We start from the raw sequence: 19,554 nt of genomic DNA on the forward strand, positions 1-19,554 counted from the left end.
AAATGGCAGGAGGCCACCCTCCTTTTGATGGTAGCAGGTAGAAGTCTCTGGGTTCCCTCCTTCCTCTGGATAGGCCACACCTGTGGCTACCAAACGAGCGCTGCGCTCAGTGCATTCCGCCGCTGTCTTCCTTAAATCTGGCGGCCACCCTGGCCAGTGGCGGTCATGATTCCCTTCTGCAGATGGCGGCGTACCAGCTCAGAGAGGTCCTAGAGCTCGCCCAAGGTCACACAGCTAACAGGTCGGGATTAGACCCAAATCCGTTTGGTTCAAAAGACCTGGCCCTTGCCACCTGACGTCCCTGACAGCCCGCAGGGGCTGTGCGCATGCTCAAATAAGAAAACAAAACCCACGCTCCTGGGGCACTGTTGGCGCAGAGGGACAGGGCAGCGGCTGTGTCCTCCTGGCTCTGGTTTCGGTCAGGAGAGGAACAGGGCACATAAAGCCTGATTGTGCTTTTATCTGGTTATACCAGGGAGGTTGGACTGGTTTCCCATATTTGCTATTTGTGTATTTTTTTGTCTTTCTTATGGACGTGAACTAACCTTACACGCGGAAGGGGTTGAGTCCGTCCTTATTTGTTACAATGCTCCTCGTTTGCCTTTTTTAAAATTGTATGATTTTTAATGTAAAAAAATAGTTTTTAATTGTATCTGATGACACTAGGTTGTATAATGTGTAGATCTTCCACCATCCTTGTCTTAAGAAAGTTGCTTCCTATTCTGAGGAGAGAAGAACCCAGATGGATCATACTTAAATAGGAAAAAGGAACATACGTGTCCGTTTTCCTTCTGGCTTTTATTTTTTACTTGTGTGCACTGTCTGTTATGTTGAACTTTGTAATCCATCTGGAATTTATTTTGAAGTATCGTGTGAGATGATGATCTCTCTTTTTTTTTTTGTTTTCCAAATAGCCGGTTTCCCCAACGCCCTTTATTGATTAAATTCAAGCGCTACCTGCCACTGCGTGCAGGTCCTCATCACACAGCAGGGTGCACCCACCCAGGAATTGGTTTCCAAGGATCTGTTCTATTCCAATAGCCTACGTGCCTTCCCTGTTCAAACACTGCACCATTTCAGTGACTAACTTTCGAATGCGTTTCAGCAAGAGAGGAGAATCTCACTCCGTTATTCGCCTCTTACAAAATCTTCTTTGGCCATTTTTCCAAATAAACTTAGACTCATTTTGGTGCATTTTAAGAAAAAATCCCATTGAGATTTTTGACTACATTAATTTGAAAGAATTGCCATTGTTACAAGATTCAGCTTTTCCACCCAGGAACACGATACGTCTTTCACATTCATTATTTCTCGTAGTCCCAGAACACCATGGAGTTGATATAATTACCATTGTTCTACAAACGAGGACACCAAGGCTCAGAAAAGTCACCAGCCTTTCTAAAGTCACCTCTAAAATACGTCTGAGAGGCAAGCCCACTGCTTTCTTCTGGCAGCTCAAGGTTTCACTCAACGGAACACTGAATAAATTAAAGAAATATTTTGGGATTATGTCATTTAGCAAACATTTATTAAGCACCTGCTGTGTGCCAGATACTGGGAATGATGATGAATAACATGCAATCCCTGCTCTTGGAAGCTGCTCATAGTCTTGGGGGGAGGAGAAAAGTATACGGATAATACTATACAGTATAAGTTATGTAAAAACAACAGTTTCTTGTACTGTGTGCTCACCGTGTATCAGGTGTATCCTAAGCTCTTTACCCACATCTTGTTTTAGCCTCAAAGCGTTTAGCCGCTGGTGCGTCCAGTGTACGAGAACATCAAGGCACAGAGACGTTAAGGGACTTGTCCAAGATGGTGAAGACGCCAACAGGCAGAGCGGGCACGGAAGCCAGACTCAGGCATCTGTGCTAGGTAGGCCCACTGCCGCCCACAGATGAGCATGGCCAGCTAGGTGGGCCTCAGGGAGGGGCGCTTCGGTCAGCCTTGGCAGGCTTCCTGGAGGAAGCACAGATGGCCTGAGCCGAAGGAATGAAGCAGACAGCCAAGAGGGAGAGAACAGACTCCCAGGCACAGAGAGAGCAGCACCTGCAAAGGTACGGGGCCACAAGGACTGGGGTACACTGGGGGGAATGCAGATGAAAATAATCATAACCAGAGCCGGTCACTTTTATTGAGCACCTACTGGAGGCCAGGTACTCCCCCGCACCCTTACATGCAACCGCGGATTGAATCCTCACAACAACCCTTTGAGATAGAAGTTATTGTTCCATTTTACAGATGGGAAGAGTGAGACACAGGAGGATTACGTAACTGGATCCTGACCACACAGCTGATAGGCATCAGAGCTGAAAACGCAACTGGAAAGGGGACTATGAGTCAGATCATGAAAAATCTCAAGAACCAAATAGTTTGGACGTCAAGCTGTAAAACTGAGAGTCGTGTAAGGGTTTTGAGCCAGAGTCATGGTCAAAGAATGAACTGGGCAGAGCTACGACATTCACCCTCACCTCAGCCCTTAACCAGCTCTACCATCTCACTTAAACACCACGACCAAACCACTGAGGCAGATAACCATCTAGTCCTATGTTATAGATGAGGGCACGAGTGACCTTGCCAGCCCTGGAGGGTGGTGGAGACTGAATCCAAACTCCAAGGCATCTGGCACCAAAGGCCTGCTGTCCCCATCATCAGGCAGCGGAGGGAGTAGTGGAGAAGCGGGGAGCAGGGGCCGCTCCCCAGTGTGTCCTAGCTCTCACCCACACGGCGGGGTGAAAGTCCCCTGGCGGGCATGTAGGTCACCTCCTGACGATAATTAAAGTGGAGAGTTACAAAGATAAAACTTTACAAAGCATTCTTGGCATTCTTGCCCATGGCTGGAACAATATTAACTTTCGTTCGGGGGCATTGACAGACAATTCCATCAGGGTTTGAGTAACCCCGTCCATTTTTCCTTTGGCACTGGAAAATTTCCACCTTCCGAGTCCAGACACCCGTCGTTTGGATTACGGTAGGAGCCTACGTGCTGAAAGGCTGGCCCCAGCCCTGATGCTACCATGTGAGCCCTGCCCATCTGGAATACATTTGGGCACCAAAGGGCCGTAATCATTTGTGATCCTGAGAACATGCACCAGAGACAGTTCACTGGGAACTTTAAAGAAAAACCAAAAAGACAGACAGCGTCAACTATGTAAACATGTAAAACTTCTATACGAGGGGTGAAGGTGGGGGGCAGAGAAGTAACTGATATAAAATCAAAAGAGCAGACTGGAGGAGAAAACCAACCCTATGGAGAGGAGACTGTTGTCTCCATTTTACAGATAAGAAAATGGAGGCTCAGGAATGTTAAGGATCTTGCCCAAGATCAAGCGTGGGTGCGTTGGGGTTTGAATCCATATCTGTTTGACTTCAGAGCAGGAGTATTTTGCCCTAAACTATTGTGTAATTAGAATAACAAAGGAAAGTGGAGACTTGAAAGGGCTTTAAAAAGTGTAGTAAAAAATCAGTACTTATTTGGATATAAAAAGCGCATTCAACTTAATTACAAAAGAGAAAATAAAAAATCCAGACCCTAAGAGGTAAGCGAGCAAAAAAGAGTATAATGTGTACAGTTAAGGGACAAGCGTGAAAAGCTGCCCCACCTTTGAGAGCACTCAAAGAAAGGCAAAAGGAAGCAACGAGAATTTTTCTTTATTATTGAAAAAACTCAGTGGTAATGATAACATCTAATGCTGGTAAACATGAGGAGAGACTGTAAGATGTCAGCATTGCTGTCAGGCAAGTTTAATTGGCTCAGCCTTGTTGAAAAATAATTTGGCAATGTATTTCAAACATCACACACATTTTCACAGGATTTGACCAAATTTTCTCAGGCTTGGAAATTTATCTAAGTAAATAACCCAAAATGAAGACCAGGCCATCCCGCAGCCTTACCGACAATAATGCAAAACTCAGAAACCATCAAAAGTGCTCCACAAGAGAATAATTGTTGGGTCAGTTAGTGAAAGGCTTTGACACAGTCTTTATTTCTTTTACTTAACGAACATGATGTAGCATCATGGGAAATTGCTTCTGCTAGAATATCAAGAGGGAAAAAACGTTTACAAAAGGGCATCTAAGCTGTGATGGAGATGATCAAAAAATGTATCTGCAAACGGACAGAGACAGGAAAGGACTATGGACAAAAACTGGTGGGTTGGTGGGATTGTGGCTAATTTTTGATGTTACTGTTGATGCAATATTTGTGTAAGAAAGAAAAATCACACTCATAAAAGTAATAGCTCCGTGATTGTATTGGGCCAAATTCCTCCAGGGCTAAAAATATGTTAAGAACTTCTGGAAAGCTACATTAACTCTTTAAATGACCACTGTGGGACCATTGAATGTTAAAATAATAATAATAGTAGTATAAAAGAGGCCAGTAAGTCAGTGCCGCTTCCAAATTTACCAAGTTAACTGCCAAGACATAACTTAGGCATTAAGACAATCTGGTCCAACAAGCCCAAATATAGAAGAGGCAGAGAATAGCACGATGTCTCTAGCCGAGTATGGACAACCGCAGAACACCACTTGCAGGTCGGCCTTCATGCACTCACAGTTCCTCCCATAGTTCCCACAGCTCTGCGGGAGGGTACCCCCACCCTCTGACTTTTACCGTGTGAGTTTCTAAACCAGCCGACCAATCCCAGCTTAGATGCCATTCATTATACCATTCTTACCCTAGTTGCACTTGTCTCCTTGGGGCCGGGGTGGGGACGGCTTGTGGGGGGAAGCTGAAACTTCCAAAGAAAGAGCTATGTCCCTCATCTGTGATGAGTCCCCACAGCATCAGGCACCATCTCAGCCATTAGCAACGCTCACGACAGGCGTCCGTTTCCTGTGGCCACTGTGGCTGATTATCCCCAGATTGGTGGCTTAAAACAGAAATTCACCCCCTCACAGCTGTGGAGGCCAGGAGTCAGAAAGCAGTTACACGAGGATGGACCGAGGCCAGGCTTCCTCCCGAGGCTCTTCCAGCTTCTGGGGGCTCCCGGCGTGCCCAGGCTGATGGCCCCATCACTCCTCTCTCTGCCTGCGTGGTCCCATCACCTTCTCACCTTCGGGATTGAAGCTCCCTCTGCCTCCCCCTTACGAGGACATTTGTGACGGCATTTGAGGGCCCACCCAGATAATCCAGGGTCACCTCCTCATCCGAAGCTCCAAATAGGATCTCATCCACAAAGTCCCCTTCACCGGAGCAAGCAGACCTGGCGTGGGACATGTGGCCGCAAGTTCCAACATTAGTAAAAACCAAATTAGCGGTGTGACATTAAATCATGCCAAGGGTGTTTTTCGCTCTAGTTTGAGTTTTTTGTTTGCGTACAGTGGACACGCAGTGGTACATTAGTTTCAGGTGTACAATGGAGCAATGCAACTTCTCTAGTCCTTACGCTCTGCTCACCACATGTGCACCTGCCCTCTGCCACCGCACAGCGCTGTTACTATACCGTTGACTCTATTCCCTAGGCTGTGCCTTTCACCCCCTGATTCGTCGATGCCGTAGTGGCAAGCCTCTATCTCCCCCTCCTCTTCGCCCATTTTGCCCAGCCCCCAGCCCCTCCCCTCTGGCAGCCACTGTTTGTTCTCTGCATTTATAATCTTGTTTCTACTTTTTGTTTGTGTATTTTTTTTTATATTCCACATGTGAGTTGAAATCATGCCAAGATTTTAATACACTTGTCTTAAGATAGTAATAAAACATTTCAACATCAGCAGTGTGACGTGTCCCGACGGATGAAGTGTCTCCGATGTTTGCTGTGTGAGTTTTGTGTAGTTGTGTGTATTCTTTGTTCGGTGAATGGGCGGCACACTGCAGTCCTTAAACACGTGGTCCCCTTGGTCGTGTTGGCACAAGTGACTTCTACATTCAGTGACAGCATGTGAGCAACTCTTATCAGCAAGCAACATTTTTCAAGTAAGAGATCATGTTTCCTATATCATGTAGGAGGGACTTACCCTTGCTGAATGGGAAGATTGCCCCTCAAGTCACTGGAGCCTTAGTAATTGCTTATAGTAGTAGGTGCTAGCAGCGCCGTTGCTGTGCATAGTCTGGTTTTAGTAAAATAAATAGTTAAAGGGCGCCTGGGTGGCTCAGTAGGTAAAGCGTCTGCCTTTGGCTCAGATCCTGGAGTCCTGGGTTCAAGTCCTGCATCGGGCTCCCTGCTCATCGGGGAGCCTGCTTCTCCCTCTGCCCCTTGCTCATGCTGTCTCTTTCTCAAAGAAATAAATAAAATCTTTAAAAAAAATAAATAAGTAGTTAAGCAGAAAAACAACACCTGAACCTGTCATGCTCACAGGCTGCAGGGATTGGGGTGTAGGTGCCCTTTGGGGGGGCCATTGCTACGTCCACCACGGTACATGCTGTGGAAATAGAGGACAAACTTGGCCCCTTCTTCCCTAGAAGCTGGGTCAAGACAAGCACCTCTCTACTGGCTAGGAGCTCTCTAGGGACTCTCACCCGTCCCTTTCTCAGCAACCATCTGCTCAGCGTTCCCTTACCCAGGCTCAGTGTTGGGCTCCGGGGACGGAGACGTCAATAAGACCCAGACCGTCTGACCATTCAGAGCGGGGTTGTTGGTTTTTCTTTTAAGACGATTCAGAGACAGTGACATGTAACTGCTTAATTTATAAGTGGGAGCCAGACAGGCCAGTGAGAAGCAGGAGGACATTTCTGTGTGGCCTGGAAGATCTCAAAGAACTGAGATAATGGAGATGAGTCTGGCCGGGTCAAGGCATGGGGGATGCGTATCGGAGAAGGAGGCCTGATCAGGCCTGGAGAAGGAGCTCGGGCAGAGCCGTGGAGCGCTCTCAGCAAGAGGGTCCCCACAGCCACACGTCAGAGAGACAGTTCACCCTCTGACGCAGCAACCCCGCTCCCAGAAATCAGCCCAACCAAAATACAAACCCACAGAGATGCGTGTTCAAGGACGTGCATTAAGGATATGTTTGAGGAGTACTGATTAAAACAGCTAAAATGTATAAACACCTGAACGCCGTCAGCTGTGCTGGTTGAAAACTGGGATATTGGGCAGCACGAAAGGCACGAAGAGAGCCCTGCATGTGACGTGAGGAGGCGCCCGGAGGCTGGTGTCGTTCGGGGGAAACCGTACACGGTGGAACAGAATGTGTGGTGTGGTCCCACTTAGGTGTCTAAAACCCCCAAACGATGTGGGTTTGTATGAAAATATAGGCAGAGAGAAAAAAAAATCAAATACACAAAAATGAATGACAGTCAACTGAGGAGAAAGGATTCAGAGGAGGGAATTGAGAGAAATTGGAACTTTTGACCCTATTTTCAGATGCGTCTTTTGCGGTTTTTATAAAAGAAGCGTTTCTTATGTACATAATTTGTGGACACAAAAAGAGAAAAGGATAGGGCCTAAAAATAAATTGAACAGAAAAAGGTCAGTGAGTTAGCGTTCAGAAGCCCCTTAGACACATGTCCACGCAGCACGTGTGGAAGGCAGACCGTCGGACAAGGCTGCAGTGGAGGCAGGGAGGCCAGTGAGGGCCCCCGCCAGCCCAGGGGAGGGGGAGACACAGATTCGAGCCCTGGGAACTCCAGAGGAGAGCAGAAGACAAGAGGTTTCCAGACAGAAGTAAATCAACGTGTGGCCCATGTTAAGTGGAAGATGGGGAACAGCAGGCTGAATCGTGGAGGCTGACTCCAGGGTTTATAAATCTTGTGCAGCAGAGGAAATGGGGAGACATTCACTGAGAGACCAGGTCAGAGAGAATAAGCCCTGTCCCCAGGGAGAAGTGTGAACAAACTCAGCTTTCTAGAGATCTGGGAAAGTGTTGCCTTCTTCCTGAGCGGGCCATCTTCCTGACACAACGGTCTGTCTTCCATGGAAAAAAGGGCCAGCCCATGGGAAGGGAGCTGGTCCTTGTGCTCCAATGGAATGAGCTCCAAGCACATAGGGGGTCCCTGGGTGCCAGGGCCTAGGACCTAGCAGTGTCAACAGTGTGTCTTATGGAAGAACCAACCTCTCCGAGTAGTTCTACAAGCTGCCAACAGGTGACAGTCACCAGGCCTTTCCCCTGGGAAGCACCTGGCTCGCCTGTCTGTAATTGACTCCCCAGCGCCATGACAGCCAATGCAAGGTGACGCCTCCACCCCAAGACCGCCTTCCTCGCTGCCGGCTTATCCACAGCTTAGCTCCAAGTACACTTCAAAGCTCTCTGCCCGGGCCACGCAGACCTTTGACTTCATGCACAAACTTATTCTTAAGCAAGATCTAGTAGTGACAGGGGACCTCCCAACTCTTCAGCTCTCCCCTCCTGCAAGAGGCTGCCGTATAACCGGCTGGAAGGGACAGTGAGGCACAGAAGGTGGCTAATGGCTTTGCTTTTCCTAACAGTGTTTACAGGGTTTCCCCCTTTAGTTACAAGTGACATACATGTCCTTCCTTGCAGAAATAATGATAGCTTTGTGATCAGTTTTCAAATCCCAAATGTGGCCAGCCATCTATTGGTGCCTCTGCTGGGTGTTTCTCAGACACAGCCCAGGCCAGGACAATAAATAGCAGCTGCAGTGAACAGCCCTCATTGCCAAGGTCGTCAAGTGCATGTTAATGTTATGAAACTAACCAGCCCTTTGTCTCTTGGGTTCCTAGTCACATCACCCATCAGTTCCAATACTGAGGCTGCAAACAAAACTTAATCTTCCCTGAAAAACCCACAGATGATTATGTTTTGGTTAAACTGATGTGAAAGAAAGAAGGAAACCAACGATTCTGCACCCAGCAGCCCAGGCGGGTTGTGTGAACCGCTTTTTATGTTTTCTCACATTCTCAATGCTATAGGCATGCAATTCCTTGCTTTGCCTTATGGATGGGGAAGCTGAGCCTCTGGGATGGTGAAGTGACTTAACCAATAACATGGCAAGTTGATGGCACTAAAGGTGCAAGCCGGTCTATCTGACTCCCTATTCGCGCCCCCGGACTAGTCAGGATGGCAGGGAGAAGGGGTGTGCGTATGTGTACACGCGTATCGGCATCTTTATTCAGGCTCCTTGAACATGCTCTTGCCACTGGCCCTCTGCTAAGACTGGCTGCTGAAGCCGGAGCTGCCTGGACATCACACAGTCCCCTCTACGGCTCTGTGGCTTCACTGTGACTAAGGTTTTGTTTGCTGGATTTGCTGGGATACGGATCTGTATTTGGTCCTCTTATTCTGTGATTCAGACTAAGGTCCCAGGGCTACACAGGACACCCAGTCCCCCCAATACCCTAAGTCAGCAAGGTTATATTCTGCCGTATGTGTGGCCAAGGCTGCTACTTGCCCAACAGTATTTGTTCTCCCTTCTCCTTTGGTACCAGAACCTCTGATTATAGCTGGGCACATGAAATGAAGATAGTTCTCAGCTTCCCTGGCAGCTCAGTGTGACCATGTCACTAAGTTGCGGCTAATGGCACAAAAAGGAAAGTGCTCTTCCCTTTCTCTCTCCCTTTTTTTTTTCTTTCCTACTGGCTGGAATGCAGATGTGATAGCAGTAGCTCTAGCAGCCATCTTGTACCATGAATGGAAGTCACAGGATGGAGATGGCAAAGAAGCAAGAACATAGAAAGCTGGGTCCCTGATGATCATGGAGTTGTCCAACCATTCTGGACTCTCTGTCTGCCTCCAGGATTCCCTCATGCAAGAGAAATAAGCTTCTATCTTGTTTAAGATACTGTGATATTGAATTTCCTGCAATGTGGAGCTGATGAACAATAATCTAATAAACAATTTTGTGTCAAGAGCTCCTGGAGGGCAGAGTCCTGGTATTCAGCACTTTGTACCCCCAGATACTAACCCAGTGCCTGCCCCGCAATCAAGGATCGGTGATAGAAATGTAGAGTTGGAGGGGGCCTTGGGAAGCCCCTGGACCATCTTCTACCCATTGCCTGAAGCTGATCTTGTCATCTCCCCCTTAGAACATGCTGTCCGCCCTGGGGACCCTGAGTTGGTAAGTGGCTTCCCCGCCCTTATCAAGGTACCAAGTCCTGGTGATTCCACCCCTCAAATATCTCTAGAGTCCCTCTCCTTTCATTCCTCATTCCTTGCCTCCATTTCTCTTTGGAGAGCTATCTGAGGAGCTTGTCAAATCTCAGGTCTGTACCAGCCCCTCTTCTTTTTACAAATCCACTCATAGCCCCACTCCCACAACCCAATATACACACTAACTGCCCAAGGGCTAACACTGGAAAAAAGAAAAAAGTGTGCTTTCATATGATTGCAGATTTCATGATTCCTTAAAAAATCAGAAGATGGGACGGATTAGGGCCTGTATTCCCACTTGGTCCTGATTAGCTGGCGCTGAGCCGTGTGTCTGCTGCTGAAGCTGGGGCCTGTGTCCCTCTACTGCAGTGGCTGTCACCTACTCCCCTCACTCACATTTGTGACCTACTAAACCCCAGGAGGCATTTTAGTGTGCCATCCCTCCTGGCAATAGTGACAATAATTACAGCACAACATCTGGGCGGCCATGGGAACAGGTATGGGAATATTTACATTCAAGGATGACATTTAAATTGCACCTGAAGGAGGCATGGAATTTTCCAGATGGAGTCAAGAGAGAGGCAACAACATGAGGAAAGACATGGAGATGCAAAAGGAAGTGACAATTTTCAGGAATAGAAAGAAGCCACCAGCTCCGCTTACTTATTCGTGGGGTGCCCCTGGATGGGTGGGACGTTCCTCTTTTGCCCGTGATACTTCACTCTGCTTCTTTAGTCATTTGTGTTCTCTGCACTGTCCCTAGAGGGACTTGGACATTTGGATTTTTTGGATCACAAAATCAATCCTACATTCCTGAGTTGGGCAGACGGATCAGGCAGGCTGGGCCCCATCATGCTGTGATAACAAACAGTCCCAAAATGTCAGTGAACACAGCAAGCTTATCCTTACACAGGCCACTGGCCCACTGCAGGCTGATTGGGGGGGGGGGGGCTCTTCTCATCAGAGTCACCCAGAGGCCCAGGCTGACAAAGCTCTATCGCCTCGTGTGCCCACCTGACACCGAGGCAGGAAAAGGGAATGTAGTGAATTGGGCACTGATTCAAAACTGACTCTGAAACAACATGTTACTTCCATCACATTCCATGAGTCAAACAGAGTGCTGTGACCACCCGATGTCCAAGGGGGCAGGAAAGAACAATCCTACCACGTGCCTGGAAAAAGGAGGAGAGCCCCAGAATTCGTGAGCCTCCCCCACGACGGCTCTAGCACCCAAGGTCCTTTGTCATCAACTCTTCCCCATTCTCCAGGCTCAGTGTCCATATTCTCCCCCTTCTCCTGGCCTCGACCATCCTAGACTACTTGAAGTTCTAAGAACTTCCTACGTATGTTATTTCTATGACTGTTTGCCTATGCTGCCCTGTCTTCTCAGGGGGTTGTCCCTGACTTTTCCAGGAAAGTTCATTACATCTCTCAAGACTCCATTCAAAGGCATCCTCATCTGGAAGGCTGACACCTCTCCCCACACCCGCCATGTACCAGGGTCAGTTAGGGATGGAAATTTCCATAACACCAGCCATATCGTTCAGATTGCTGAATTCATCTCCTGCCCCATAAGTGACTTTATAGGTCTATCCCCCAGTTACACTGCGAAATGCTTGAGCACAGCCTAGAACCTAACTCAGAGAGATAAGTGAATGATGGAAGCAACAAGAGTGCCCAAAGCAGAAAGAGGGCTGATGGGAGCAGGCAAGCTGGAAAGTATGTGTCCCCTAGAATGGGGGAGCAGCCACTCACTTTCAATTGTTAGTTTTCACAAAGGGGTGGGGCCTAGGTTGCTGCATCTTTCAATTTTTCAAGAGAGATTAGACACCTGTATTTTCATGTGGGAACTCCCAATTTCTTACTATCTGGATTTGTCTCCATGCAACACCCATCGGGCAGCTCTGCTACAGAAACTCCCTGGGTCGGCTCTAGGGAGCAGGCGGTTTTCACACTAATCCTGACTCTGCTACTAACTCGTTGCACAACTTCAGGCTAGTTGAGTAACCCCTCTGAGACTCAGTTTCCTCTTCTGTAAAATAACAATAATAGTACTTCATCGTATTGTCATGAGGACTAGATAGTGACGAACTCAGGATTAAAGCATTTTGCACAGTGCTGGGAGCCTAGTAAGTACTCATTAAATGCTAGTTATTAATATCATTAGATAATTGCACATATAACTATATAATTACACCTGCAATAAGTGCCAGGGGAGGGGGAGGGAACACAGGGAGTTCTGAGAAGAGCTAACAGGGGGGCCCTGCGTAAACGAGAGGGTCGGGAGGGATTCCCTGGAAAAGTCACGTGGCGGTGAGAATGGGTTAGCCCAACGAACAGTCAGGGGGCCATGAGTTCCAGGGAGAGTCTGCAGCAAGTACAAAAGCCCTAAAGTAGAAAGAAACTGAAGTCAAGAAGGGTCATAGAATAGGTTTCATAATTCTCAATGTCTGATAGCAGGAAGGATAACATCCGAGGGAAATTTTTCTGCTTCTTAAATTCTTGAAAAGATTTATTTATATTCAGAGCTAAGTCTGTGGCCGGCACTGGGGCTGGCTAGACTCTGTTGAATCTCCTACAAAGATATTAATTATCCCAACGCCCTGTACCTTCATTGGTTCACTTGAGAAACATCTACGTTTCCCATGTACCCAGCGCGTCCCTGAGTGCTGAACAGATATGAAGAAGAGCCAGTCAACGGCCATTTGACATCGAACGGTCTGATATCTGGACCCAGCATGTAGGAGAAATGACTAAGAACGCTTCAGAAGTCACAGTTCCCCGGGGGGCTGAGCTGAGCTCTGCCCAGGTCTTACCCGTCCAGTGGCCTCACTGGGCCCAAACAGAGACCCCAGCACGTCCAGGGGGAGGATGCAGACTCTAGCACTCGCCTCCCTTCATTGTTTTCAGGCAGACGTGTCGTACAACCTGAACAGCAGGTGGTCTGAGCACACCTTCTTAGACTAAGAGCCGGACTTGGAGGACCCCAAGGGGTCCCTCAAGGGGGATCCAACTGATTTACCAGCCAGGAGAACGGGCATAGGGGTGTCATCTTTGGTGAAGACCCAGGAGGTCATGTAGGCCCCTCACCAGATGGAGGGCCTGGGCCACCACATGGAGCCCTTCCTCACCATGAAAAGGACTGTCTCCAGAAATCCACAGTGTGAAGATTCTCTTTAATTTTTTTACTTTCTCCATGTTAAAAATGTAATTATATATATTTTATAGAAAAAAACAAAAAAGCACAGGTAAAACTACAAGAGAAAGAAACCCTTCTAATTCTGCAAGCCAACAATGACACCGGTAGGTACAACTCCAAGCCTTTTCTAGATGTTTCTACATAATGGACCACTGGGTAGCCTACTCTTTCCCTCAAATATTGTCCTCTGCAATCCAACACAGATTGGGTGTATGCTGGCCATAAAGGGCTCCGTAACTTATTCAACCACTCCTTGACTTTGAATTGTTAGGATTCTTTCCAAGTTTTCCCTGTTATCAATAATGCCTATCTGGGGAGTTGGGCATGAGAACAAAGCTGAGGCCAAGTTAAGACTTGGGGTCTTGTTAACAAATGAAAAGTTTGTCATCCCATGCTAAAGCATGCCTTATGAACAGAGCTGAGATTGCCCCCACGAGTATCCATATTGGTGCTTGGAGTTGGGAGAGTGAAAAAAAAATTATTCTTTTAATGTATAAAGCACAAACAGACACCCAGTACATAAAACACACAGACAGTGTATGTAAGATATTTAAATTTCCTAGGGGTAGCGGGTTCAGAGATTAGGGGGGAAAAATCTCCGTAAGTCTCACCAGGGGGAGAGTAATGGAGAAAAGTTGAGAAACGCTGTGTTATAGGGATGTTCTAGTTCACTCAGACGAAACCTATTCTACTCCTAAGTAGCTGTATTATTTCATACTGACCAATGATTTCTGGCCTCCAAGTGCCAGGCCGGGAGAGGCAAATTTTGACTGAGGCAAGCAATGTGTAACTTTTCTCATCATTTAATGATGAAAGATTAAGTAAGTCGATGTGAGACAAGACTCAGAAGACAGAAAATGTGTAATCTTTTCCCTTGGGGGGCACCTCTGGTTTTTTTCTCTCCCTGCTACAGAAACAGTCCTTCTCCTGGAGAGCACCATGGCGATCGAAGCAGGTCCGATGCACCGCCACACACTGAGGACCGGGACAGGCGTGCTCCTTCTCATCTGAAACCACTCCATAAACAAGCAAATGAGGTGGCGAATTTACACTCATAATATCCTCATTAGGTCCTTTGAGTTATGATTATGTTTTTCTATTTGGATTTTTTTCCCACAGATGATAGAAGTCTTAATATGCCAATAAAATACATCTGAAGAGACTTTGAGAGGGAGATCTCAAAGCACTTTATAAACATTAACTCATTAATTCTCCTCTTACCCTGACAGATGGGCAGCTGTCACGTCTTATTATCCCATTATCATCGAGAGAAACTGAGACCGGGAGATTAAACGCTTCCCTGCAGGCCTGCGGGAGGGAGCGGCACGAACAAAGGCCTCGCCCTGCCTTTGTCCAGCTCACTCAACCTGCTGGGGGAGAGGGAAGCAATGGAAAGTGTGGGGCATCTACCGTGCGCCGGGCACCGGCTCCCATCAGTCAGTGCTTACTCTTGTTCATCAAAACCCCGTGGTTGAAAGGATCCGCCTGGAGTGACTGACCCCGTCAGAGACAAAAGTGGGATTCAGCCCCAGGTGTGTCCACATGCAGCCAGACAGCTCAGTCTCAAGCTGGGGAGCTGAACATGTAGGAGCCAACTCCGTTTCGTAAAAAGAGGTGACGTTTACTGTAATGTGTTTTGCATCAAGAATCCCCACTTGGGGAGGTATACCAGATGTCAAATGGGCTGGGGGTGTGGTTATTAGACTTTGGTTCCCAGTAACATAGGAACTGTGTGTCACTGCTTCTCAGCGAGCTTCAAGGAGCATCAGCACATGGCAATCTCTACTCCAAGACACCCTCCCTTCCTCTTGTACCCCGGCAGACATGTCAGCCCCTTTCATGAGATTGCCATTACTACCATTACTATTACCATTGTTGTCACCATCGTGATGCTTCTGCATGGATATTGTGGCACCATCCCTCCCTGTAAATGAGCCTGTTCACCTTCTTACGGGGAAACAGGAGGAAGAAGGAGAGGGGAAAAAAAATGCAACCAATTGCCAAGCTCCTAGGTTAGAGCAGTTTCCAGCAGGAAGACATGCTTCAAGCACCTATGTAAACTGATCATCTCAAGTTACTTTGGTATTCATCTATAGAAGTTTTCAATTATGTATGACTAATTTTGCACAAAGTCATTATTTAAAGCAATTTGTCTCCATGTGAGAGGCAACACCTTCTCCTTCCTGAAAGGTGGGTGGGGAAAATGTCATAATCCACCGTGCTCCAGCTTGAATTATTAAGCGGTCACAGGAGTTCAAAAGAGAAAAATAATGAACAGGTAAGTCATCACATGTAAAAATTCCTCCTCTATATTATCAAAATACAAATTAATTACAGATAAGATCAAACGAGTTCTCTTTAATGTATGGTTTTCCCAGAGAAGGTAATGAAAATAGTGCACTGCCTGTGGGAGGGGAGCTGAGGGGTATATAGAGGGATCTTTTATTAATGTTGGCGGTGTTTCATTGGAGACACGGTGCCTGTGAAGGCTGCAGAAGGGGCCTCTGGAGAGCTCTGGGACATGCAAATAAAACCTGCTTTATTGCACTAGGTGCTAACTCCCGTATGATCTCATCCCCATAGGGTCACTCACAAGGTAATGGTAAAACCACCCCGTACAATTACCCCACCAGCCTGTGCAATCAACAGGTTGAGAAGCTGGCAGGCAACAGTCTTGCCAGTGGAGCTTGGCAAAGGCCGAGGAATTGCGGTCATGGCCTTCACAGGGCTTTCATTCTTGATCTTCCAAGCAAGGACCACAGCCGAAGTAAGCCCATGATTCACCTTCCTTGGGGGAGCGGGGGGTGGGGAGGGCGGGGGAGTGGAGAAGAGAAGAGAGGACCTCCTCCTCTCCACCTTCCCCACCCCCAGCCCCTTCCCAGTTGTATGTAATGCTAATATTCGCATGACAGCAAACATTTTCAAAATAATAGTCCTATATACTTAAGGTTAATCAGAACGGGCGCCATCCAACTTGCAAAGGTAGCAATTTTCCTTCATTAAAGCCAAATCAAGAAAGAGAACTTTGGGATTCCTTAGGGCTAATTACAAGGTGTTAATAATAACAATATAATGGCAGCAATTTTCCAGCTTTGCTCAAACCCATAATCTGCTTGAGTGCCTTATAGGATTGTCTGTGAGTTTATATAAAGCCAAGTGTTAGTCCAAAAATGTTTTCAGTAATTTCATTTTTACATCATGTCTCTCCCGAGTGTTTATGATGATGTGGTAATTGTTGGTGAAGAAGGTTCTCTTTGGGCAAAGAACGAGTCGCAACTTGACACCTCACAGGACCCTCCTTTTGTTTCTCTTGAAGGGCATCCTGGGAAGGAGTGATGGGTCAGCAGGAATGAACCCGGTCACCCCTGAATGCTCAGAGACTCTAGGAAGCGAGGATGTGGACATGTCCCTTGGGGTCACCCACGCTGCTCCCCCCACCATGACCCAGTGAAAGGAAAAAAAAAAAAAGAGCCGACGACATCTTTGGAAAGGAACGAGCAGGAGCGATTTGGACAGCTGTCTGTGGACAGGCAGGGGACAGGCCACGGTGTCTCAATGCAATGGTATTTCCTCAAAACCCATCTGTGGTTGGTAGGAATCGGCTGCCCCAGGAAGGGTAACGAAGGCTCAGCTTTGCTCAGTGTGACCATTCATTTCATTACCCGGTCCCCCTGACTCGCTGGACGCACAGGACCTTTCGTCTCAGGATCTTGACTCCACAGGCATGGGATCATGCATCTTCAAACTCAAAAAGCCAGCGGGCGAAGCTGGTGAGGGCCACTTTATTTTTCCCTTCTGTTCATTTAGTCGCCTCTCCTCAGTACCAAGGGAACGACCGCATCCTCGCTTCGAAAAGAAAGGCCTTTTAAAGGCCAAGAAACTTAGCATCTCACTCATTCTCTTTCGCTCTTTAGACTGCCTAGGGGGGAATTCTTCTAAATTCTGGACAGGAAAGAACTGAATTGTCTGATATTGCCAAGTTGGGGTCTGAAGCCAGTTTTTTACAACCAATTTCTAAATCCGATCATAAAAGTTGCTGATGGAAAAGCTGAAACAATGCAAACTTCATGCGGTTTTTGTTGACTGTTTAAGGATGCCCAGGAGACACATCAAACCAAAGAAATGATAATTTGTCCTAATTGGGTTAGAACCACAGATAAACAGGCACCATCTGGCGTTCTGTTCATTTGGGAGTTTACGAGCAGGGACAGTAGGGTCTACGCTATTCTGGAATGTATAACTTTCTTCCCTCTAGGTCCTCCAGGGTGGAGGCCAGTAACGAAGTGGGGCAGACGGGATGCAGGGAAAACGGCAGGCAGCTGCTTGAGTTTCCAAGTCCTTCTCTGGAAAATGGAGACCGGTCCTACGCTACAGCGTCTTCCTGTCATTTGATGAAATCATCGACATTAATCTGTACCATTTAGGTTATGAAAACTCGACACTCTCGCAGACCAGAGATGTCTTCTTCTCTCACTGGGGCAGGCTGAGATGGGGAGAGCTCAGGGAACTAGAGCACGGAGAAAGGAACAGACTTGCTCAAGACCACAGTTTACACATTTGAAGAAGAGGCACAGAATTTTTTTTTTCCAGGAGTAGAATACCCCTCATTTGTTTTAAAAGCCTCTAAGGGAAACACACAAGCTTGAGAAGCAGTAGAAGTGTCTAAGAGGGGAAGGTTGAGTAATCCATTGCCAGCGGCAGCCTCTGAGAGCTAAAGACACAGGTCTTTAGAAAAGGAGATGTCTGCTCATTGGCAGACACCCTTAGTCATCTCCCAACAGCCATTCCCTGACTTCCTTGTTCATAGAACCCTAATTTTGTTTGCGTAGCAATACATCCATCCCCAGGGGTTGAATCATGAATGGTCTAAGCCAAGGATCAGCAAACTACTGACCACAGTCCAAACTCGTCCCCCTGCCTGTTTTTGTACAGCCTGGGAGCTAAAAATGTTTGTAATACTTTGAAATGGTTGAAAGAATCTAAAGAAGAATGATTATGAAATGAACTTGAGATTTATATGGAAAACTAGAGGAAAATCATATTAAATTAAATTAAATTATGTTATATTCAAATTGCAGTGTCCACGAAGTTTTATTGGTAGGTTGACCAACTGTCCCGGTTTGCCAGGGAATGAGAGAGTTCCCAAACTCTGGAGTTTGGGTACTGAAAATAGGAATGCTTCTAGCAAACCAACATGACCTGGTCACTGTGATAGCCGCCTCAGTTAAATCTGAATTTCAGATAAACAATGAATACTTTAGTATTTATTATTGTTAGGATAAGTGTGTCCAAGACATTGTATGGCACACGGTCATACTAAAAAAGCATGTGTTGTTTACATGAATCTTAAATGTATTGAGCTTCCTGTATTTTTGTTTGGTAAACCTGACAACCCTAGCCACGCTTATGTTTACATATTGTCTATGGTCGCTTTCCTGCTCCTGTGGCAGAGTGAGAAGTTGCAGCACAGACCATCCGGCCCATAAAGCCTAAGATATTTGCTATCTGGCCCTTTACGAAAAAGGTTTGCTGATCCCTGGCCTAAGCCAATCACAGTAACTTAATTCCCTTTTGCCAGCAGTCGCATACCAGGCTGAGCATGCGACCCAAGAGACAAAAGAGGAGGTCTACTGAGTACTTCCAGGAAAGATTTCACCCCTCGATGACAGGTAAAACACCTCACAGAAAAAGTCCTTTCATCTTGTTTCCCTTCATCCTTCCTTCTTTCCTTCCAGCTTGGGAGGCTGGTATATGAAAATGTGATGGTTGGAGTTGCAGCAGCCATCTTGTGGCGTGAGGGAAAACTTGGTCTATTCACCCAATGATGGGATAGCAAAAAGAACCTGGCGTCTCTGAGGGACCATCTGCTCCTAGGCAGAGATTCTTAACATGAGAGTTTATGAAGTTGGTTGGGGAAAAAATTACATCATGACTTTCATAAACTTCTACTTTCTTCAATAATGAACATATGCAACAAGCTACAGTAGCACTGCTACTGGAATTTATCACTGTATTATCCATCCTTTGCCCCCCCCAAGAGTCACCTCCATCCCACATGTGTTTATTCAACCCATCCCAATAACCCCGAACGGCTCAAGCCATTGCAGGATCAACTCAAAGTTCAAAAAATCTCATCTAAATCTTATCGACTTAAAAGTCTCAAATTTCATCATCTAAATCAGGTATGGGAGAGATTGTGAGTATGATCTATCCTGGAGCAAAATTCCTTTCCAATTCTGGACCCGTGAAACTAGAAAACAACTTATCTGCTCCCAAAATGCAAGGATGAACCATGAAAGGGATACCAGTTATAGACACTCCCATTCAAAAAGGGGGAAAAAATGGAAAAGAAAAAGGAGTGGCCAATCCCAAGC

The sequence above is a fragment of the Ursus arctos genome, unplaced genomic scaffold (genome assembly GCF_023065955.2).
Source record: "Ursus arctos isolate Adak ecotype North America unplaced genomic scaffold, UrsArc2.0 scaffold_15, whole genome shotgun sequence".
In the NCBI taxonomy this organism is placed as follows: domain Eukaryota; kingdom Metazoa; phylum Chordata; class Mammalia; order Carnivora; family Ursidae; genus Ursus; species Ursus arctos.